We start from the raw sequence: 7,078 nt of genomic DNA, 5'->3' as shown, positions 1-7,078 counted from the left end.
TCTGTCAACGTTTTTAAAGCATTATAATTTCAATAGAATTTATGGGAAACTCTAAATTTTATTTATAGCATCTATGTATGATTGGGATTCGACATTTTATGTGGTGCCTCCATGATAGTTCCAAGGGCAGAGTCATACTTTGAGGTCACAGGTCATAATGTTGATCATAGTTTCTTGAATTTGAACTATAAGAGATAAAGAATTAATTTTTGAGGTCACAGGTCATAAGGCAGGTCATAAGTTCTTAAATCTGAACTATGCCAGAAGAAGAGTTCATATTTGAGGTCACAGGTCATAAGTCAGGTCATAAGCTTTTAAATCTGAACTATACAAGATAGAAAGTTCATATTTGGTATACACATCTTACTGATAAAGCCAAAGAGCAGGGTCAGGTCAAGATCAGACTGAGAGGTCAAATATGAATTTCCTATAACCGGGGTCACTGAGTTTTACAAACGCATCTTGTTTTTATTATTCAGTGATCAAGAAAACTCCTCTCTCTCTCTCTCTCTCTCTCTCTCTCTCTCTCTCTCTCTCTCTCTCTCTCTCTCTCTCTCTCTCTCCTATAAAAGTAGTCTTTGTAGAGGTCCTATACGGGAAAAGTCCACAGTTTGGTAGCAGGTGGAACAAAACAAGCTTTAGAAAGATTTTGTACCCAAAATCCCTCATTGAAAAAAAAATACCAAGAATAAACAAACAAACAAATTCTCGTAAATAATTTATTCACGAATCAGCATCTCAATAAATACAGAAGCATTCAAATAAATTATCGTAAATGACATACGAATGAACACTAAGAAAATGGATGTAAAAGACAGTTATTCACTGTTATGGTGGGTTACCTCATGAATCATTTAGAAGGGTTTGAGATAATTGTGACCCAAAGTCCAGGAAATCAGGAAGGATGAGAGAGGACCAAAAGAATTAAGAGTTTCTGAGAGAAACTGGTTAGGTGAAGGAGAGAGGGTGGTCGTGCAGGTGACCTGATTGTAAATTTAGAGGTGAAGAAATCATAAAATTAGAGAAAGGCATAAGTAATAAGGAGTATCTTAGGAATCAAAGAAAATATCTTGATTGTATCTCAAGATAACATCTTGAAATATCTTGAAAGAGTCAAAGAGAGTCTTTGAAAATGTTTAAGAATACTCAGTATTCTTAAGTAATATCTTGAAAGAACATTTCAAAGACTCGTATAGAAGAATATCTTTGAAAGATATCAAGAATATCTTTTAAAATATCAAGATACTTCTTAAACATTCACAGCGATTCTCTTAGAATTTCCAGATTTTGAGAAATGGACTTTGGACAATTCAGTCAATTTAGACAATTTAGAAGATTTTTAGACAGTTGTCTTTCCCTCGCGAGCCTTGCGCTCGTCCTCGAGACGGGCGAACTCGATCTGGTCGAGGACGAACTGTGGAATGGGGTGGGGGAACTCAGGAGCCACTGGCAACAACGAGGACTCGGGCTGGAATCCGTTTTCGTCGGCCACGAAACTCACGGAGGCGACTGAGCCATCTTCCATTGGGAAGCTGTTGAGAGAAGGGCGAAAGTCCCGTTAGGTTAAAGGCATAAATGAGTCTTATTGGCTGATATAGTGGAGCTGACTTATGGTTAAAGAGGGTGAGTGTTCGATTGGTATGAATGCAAAAGTTACCTTAATTGACTATAGTGTCAGAGCCAATATATATCAAGATGTTTTATAAGTTCTAATTGACTGACATAGTGGAGCCGACTTGTCTATAAAGGTGGACGTTCCGCTGGTATGAATGCATAAATTGTATTTATTGTTTATGAAATTATTTATGATATTAGAGCTAAAATATGTCAAATTGATCTTGCTGACTTAGCAAATAAGTCTATTCATGTCCACTTCTGTCTATAAAAGTGGAAGTCCCATTGGTATGAATGCATAAATAGCCATTCCTGTTTACAACGTCAGAGCCAAAATATTTCAAGATGAATCTTAAGTTAATAAGTCAGCACATATTTACTTCTGTCATAAGGGTGGCAGTCCCGTTGATATGAATGCAAAATTGACCTTTATTGCTTATTATACTAGAGCCAAAATATGTCAAGATAGATCTTATTAATTCAGTTGATAAGCCAGTGTGTGCCCACTTCTATCTATAAAGGTGGCAGTCCCGTTGGTATGAATGCAAGAACGACCCTTATTGACCCCTCTCACCTGAATGACCCGATACGGCTGGCACCCCCAGCAGCTCCCTCTGACCCTGATTCAGTGAACTGAATCCCATTTCCCAGACTCGAATTCGAAGTTGTGGGCACCGTTGACCGGGTTGACCTGGTTCTGGGTGACAATGGGTACCGGTGGAGTCACGGCCTCTCCGGGCAGCTTGGCAGCCAAGGTCACGGCGAGGAGGGAGGCGAGAATGACCTTATTTTTGGGGGGGGGGAGAGAGTGAGGGGAAAGTAGTAGTAAGTGAGGCCATGATTATGTGATGGAGTTTTTATTGTGATTATTAATGAAAAATTTAACTTTAAAATTTGGTCAGAAAATCAAATAAAAACATTATTAAAAATTTTAAAGAAATTCAAAGTTAAGACAAGTTAAGATTCAAGTTCAAGACAAGTTCGAAATTCTGTAAAAAATAACTTTAGGCTGAAAAATAATAATAATATTAATTAATTGCCTCGATATTTAATATGACTCCTGTCTTAAAAAAATGTGTTGCCTTTTTGTTATAATAATTATAATAATACATTTTGCTTAAATAATAATAATAATAATAATAATAATAATAATAATAATAATAATAAAAATAATAATAATAATTGCAGTCTTATGCATATCCATATACTTATTTTGATGTGAATAATAATAATAATAATAATAATAATAATAATAATAATAATAATTGCAGCATAATGCGATAAGATGCATCCGTGCAACTTCAAGACAAGCGAGAGGCATTCTCCCTCTTCTTCACCTTTCCCTCACGCGTTTATCCTCACTTTCCGATCTTCCTCACTTTCGTTCCTTCCTATTCTTCATCTCCGTTCTCCGCTCATTTTTCCCGTCACTTTTACGTTAACGTTCGCGAGGGGATTACTTTCTCCAACTCTTGTTCGTTCGTCCGTTTGTTCAACCGCTCGAAAAGTCACGTGCGGATTTCCACGGGACTTTGTGTCAGTGTCTGATATGGGTCCGTTATCCTTCTCTCAAATTTGGTGCATTTCTCAGAAATCGTTGGACGGATTCTCTTGAAATTTTAAACAAAAATTGGTCATTGGGTAAGGATCTGTTTCCCTAAGGTTGGTGACAATACGTTAGTCTGGTTTTTCATAAAATTTTGTTTTTATATTGTAATTTCTAATCAGTAGTCTGTTTCGCAGAGTTTTGTCCAAGGCCAATTTATATACACGTAGAAGCACATTGGTCGAATACCCTGATACCTTCCTTATCTTGCCCAGGCCCGAAGACCCTGGGAATAAAAGCAAAAACTGGTCAGGATTCATGGAAAATAAAGCTGTTTCCATATATCTGTTTTTTTACTGTAATTTCTAACCAAAAGCCTGTACCACCGAATGTTGTCTGGGGAAAATTTTCACACGTAGAGGTACATTAGATGGATACCCAAATACCTTCCTAATAATGCCCAGGCCCGAAGAACACAGGAATAAAGGGAAAATGGGTCGAGATTGACGGAACACAAAACTGTAATTATACACTTGAAAGACCCTTAAGTATCCCAAGCGAGAATATATTGAAAACAAATCTCAAAAAGACAGTGGTGGACAGATACCCCAATACCCTCCTTATCTTGCCCAGGCCCGAAAAAACAGGAACTGAAATTAAAAAGAGTCAGTATTGACGGAAGATTAAGCTGTTTTCATGCATCTGTTTCAAACAGAACATCTGTATCACATACTTTTGTCTAGGGCCAGTTTATATACGTAGAGGCGCATTGGAGGGATACCCTAATCCCTTCCTTATAATGCCCAGACCCGAAAAAGAACGGGAATTGAGGTTAAAAGCAACAGGACTGATGGAGAATGAAGCTTTTTTTTATACATTTGAAAGAGCCCCAAATTTGTCAGAGCGAAAACATCATATTGAATACACCTCTCGAATAAGCAGAGAATCAAATGCCTTCTAAAACTTGCCTAGGCCCGAATAAAGCAGAAATTGAGTAAAAATGGGTCAGGATTGACGGAGAATGAAGCTGTTTCTATACACTAGAAATACCCTTAAGTATTCCAAGCGAGAATAACATACAGAAGAAACATGTCACGAAACTTGGAATAAAGTCTACTCACGGCTTTCATGGTGCTTTGTCTGTCGACGTGGAAACGCTCGGTCGGTTTCTGGTGGCCAGGAAGGCCGAGCGACCTCTTTAAATACCCGACGAAGGCGAGGAAAAGCAGAAGAAGGAGGGGAGGAGGAGGAGGAGGAGGAGGAGGAGGTGAGGTGGTGGAACGGAGAGCGCTTCTTGACCCTGGTCTGATCTGCTCCGGTGACCTTATGTTTCCCCTAAAAGCAAATTTTTCTTTCTTTCCCTCCGAGGTGAGGTCTCGGCTTCTCTGCTTCCCTCCCGCCATCGTCTTGTTTCGCGAGGTTTGGGGAAAAGAACGATGCTTATTTTAGTCGCTTTTCGCGGAAAGAACGCCGCTTTTTTTGGTCGCTTTTCGCGGAAAGTAAGCCGCTTTTTTTTGGTCGCATTTCGCGGGAAGAAACGCCGCTTTTTTCCAGTCAAGCCTCCGTGAAAACCTGGTGGATAAGACCTTCGTTGAAAAATGTAAACAAAAACGCTTCTTCTTCTTCTTCTTCTTCTTTCCCGACCGCCATGGAATTCAGACACATTTTCCAAGGAATACAAACAAACCTGTTATTTACTGTTTAAAATCGCTTCCGATTGTGATATACACCATCTACAAATCAATAGACAATCCCCTATATGTAAATCTATAGCTCTACGTGCCTTAAATGGCCGGGTATCTATAAAAATATATAGATTCTATAGGCGCGGAATCTCATCACATCGCTCGCTCGGGAGCTTTCGATATCGTTCACCCCAACACATAAGCCTGATGGAGTCCGCCTTTCTTGACGCCTTTCCGTCCCGTCCTAGCCCCTTATCCCTAGCCCCTAGGGCCCACTAGCCCTTGCCCCTTACACCCTAGAGCCCCTTAGCCTTCCCTTCAGATCTTGCAGGGGGTGGGGTGGGGGGAAGCGAACACGTTCCTGCATAAGGGGTGGACAAAAAAAAAAAAGAAGAAAAGATCTCAATTGGAAAGTAAAGGTCCTTGCTCTTCTCGAAGGTTTATCTCTCTCTCTCTCTCTCTCTCTCTCTCTCTCTCTCTCTCTCTCTCTCTCTCTCTCTCTGACGCACTCGCATATAGAAGAGGGAGAGGGAAAGATAGAGTTTAAGAAGAATTATAAGACAAGGAGACAAACAGTGAGAGAGAGAGAGAGAGAGAGAGAGAGAGAGAGAGAGAGAGAGAGAGAGAGAGAGAGAGAGCTGAAAAGCAGATCAAAAGCAAGAAAAAAGAATGACGGTAAGAGATGAGAAAGGTTGCAACCAACACCATTCGACCGACCACCTTATACAAATAGATAATACTTCACAATTATTACTGATTTACAAACTCTCTGTAATCTATATAAAACAAGTAAAAAATGCGCCGAAGTTTCTTCGGCGCAATCGAGTTTTCTGCACAGCTCATAATCTAGACCACCAAAAATAGATCTATTTCTCGGTGGTCTCGGTATAATGCTGTATGAGCCGCGGCCCATGAAACTCTCAGACGTCTGTGGTGGCCTATGTTGTCGCGTTGCCAGAAGCAAGATCATGGCTAACTTTAACCTTAAATAAAATCAAAACTACTGAGGCTAGAGGGCTGCAATTTGGTATGTTTGATGATTGGAGGGTGGATGATCCACATACCAATTTGCAGCCCTCTAGCCTCAGTAGTCTTTAAGATCTGAGGGCGGACAGAAAAAGTGCGGACGGACAGACAAAGCCGGCACAGTAGTTTTCTTTCCGGAAAACTAAAAAATTGAAACCTAATTACATAACCGTATTGCGTCATTCCTAATGACCTTTGAATTTAATTGGTCATATTTTAGAAGTCTTACAAATTTGTTAGTTTTTTTATCTATTCGTTTATTCGTTTATCAATTTATCTTTTTTTCTGTTCTGATAAACTGATTTCTTCTTTTGTATTTCCTGTTCTCTTCCGCTGCTTAATAATAATAATAATAATAATAATAATAATAATCTTGAATAATAATAATAATAATGAATAATAATAATAATAATAATAATAATAATAATAATAATAATAATCTTAAAATAGATATAATTACAAATTCAGACGTCAAGAAATAGGTGTTTGTCTTCTGAATAATAATAATAATAATAATAATAATAATAATAATAATAATAATAATAATAATAATAATAATAATAATGTCAAACGGAGATATCTACAAAGTTCAGACGTTGATAAAAAATAATAATAATAATAATAATAATAATAATAATAATAATAATAATAATAATAATATTAATAATAATAATAATAATAAATATTAAACGGAGATATCCACAAATTTAGACGTTGATAAAATAATAATAATAATAATAATAACATATATATATGGGCTTATCTTCTGAATAATAATAATAATAACAATAATAATAATAATAAAAATAAAGATAATAATAAGGTTTATCTTCTAAATAATAATAATAATAATAATAATAATAATAATAATAATAATAATAATTTATAAATTCAGACCTCAATATTAGGAGGTATCAACAACCTACAACCAAAGACGACAATAACAGATATTCATAGACTAACAACCGCATATAACAACCACAATATATCTACAACCACAACCTTTGGAAATTTATTGAGATTGCAGCGCGTTCTCCCAAAACCCGGGGCTGCAACCTGTGTTGTATTTTGACGCAAATGGGCAATGATAGTATTGAGGGGCGTTACAGACACACACACACATACATACGCATATACAGTTGGCCTCGAGAGAGAAAAAGTGTTTCTGAACGTTGGTGGATATTAAATCTAAAAAAGTATGCTAAAA

General features: G+C 37.3%; 1 pseudogene; it reads right to left on the bottom strand.

The window, feature by feature from the left end:
* Positions 1-711: 711 nt before the first annotated feature.
* On the bottom strand, positions 712-4,578 carry LOC136852708 (endocuticle structural glycoprotein SgAbd-1-like; annotated as a pseudogene).
* Positions 4,579-7,078: the final 2,500 nt, after the last annotated feature.

This window comes from Macrobrachium rosenbergii, chromosome 26 (assembly GCF_040412425.1).
Source record: "Macrobrachium rosenbergii isolate ZJJX-2024 chromosome 26, ASM4041242v1, whole genome shotgun sequence".
In the NCBI taxonomy this organism is placed as follows: Eukaryota; Metazoa; Arthropoda; class Malacostraca; order Decapoda; family Palaemonidae; genus Macrobrachium; species Macrobrachium rosenbergii.
Note: the sequence above shows the minus strand (reverse complement) of the source record. Positions and strands in the feature narration are given on the sequence as shown.